This window comes from Protobothrops mucrosquamatus, unplaced genomic scaffold (genome assembly GCF_001527695.2).
Source record: "Protobothrops mucrosquamatus isolate PMUCROS unplaced genomic scaffold, P.Mucros_1.0 scaffold2433, whole genome shotgun sequence".
In the NCBI taxonomy this organism is placed as follows: Eukaryota; Metazoa; Chordata; class Lepidosauria; order Squamata; family Viperidae; genus Protobothrops; species Protobothrops mucrosquamatus.
Window position 1 is genome coordinate 11,520 of NW_015388505.1, and position 1,034 is coordinate 12,553.

Genomic DNA, 1,034 nt, shown 5'->3' on the forward strand with positions numbered 1-1,034 from the left:
GGAAGGAAGGTGACAAATGGAAGGGAAGCGTATGCCTATCAGCACAATGAGAATACCTGAAGGATACAGAGATGTTGAAATTTAAGCTCTTGGCTACATTGCTGGAAACCAGATAAGGGTAGTCCTCAAATTATGACAATAATTGAGTCCAGAATTTTGATCAATTTTACAATCATTTTTATAATAGTTGGTAAAGGTCGTACAGCAGATAATGTGGTCATGAATCCAAATCCAGATTATCCAAAGATCAGTTTTCTCATCTTTTTTTGCCCAGAAAGCAATAAAAAAAAAGAATTGCAAAACATGATCGCATAGCCACAATACGCTGCAACTGCTCTTAAGTGTGGACCGATTGTGATCACAGGACTGCAGAGTTGATGCGGCACTTGTAGCTTTGACAATGAGTCACAAGTGCCTTTTTTCCCACTGTGTCTTATGTTTGAATAATTGTTACATGATCAGTTGAAAGTTGAGGAGTACTTAAACCCCATTTAGAATACAAGGTGGTGGGGGGGACTGTTGTCCTTCCTTTCATGTGCTGATACCTTCATACACACACAGACACAGACACAGACACACACACACACACACACACACACCTTAATGTTTCAAAAGAAAGTTACCTTCATTGATGAAGCCTTCCTCATATCCAGCCATCGCAATTTGCACTGGAAAGTGTGGAAAGGCCCGCTGGACTTCAATGAGCTGGAAGAGAAAGAAAGAAGTCCATCGTACGGTTGCCAAAGTGTCTTGCTGAGCCATTCCCCATGTTCACTTGGGCCCATCAATACAAACATCAGCTATAAAACACCCTGTCCAGGGATTCCCTAGTCCGCCATTAAGTGGAACGAAAGGAAAAAGAACCCCTTGCCCCCCTGCCCTTTTCTCCCAAGAGAGAGGGGTTATATGAGGATGGGTCCCAGAAACAGTGGGGGACCCAAAATTTGCAATCTTATTTTCATTTTTCTACATACGTTGATCCTCCTTTGGTGGGTTCCACAACAGAGTAGCTGATTCCAGGCAGACGAGAAGCA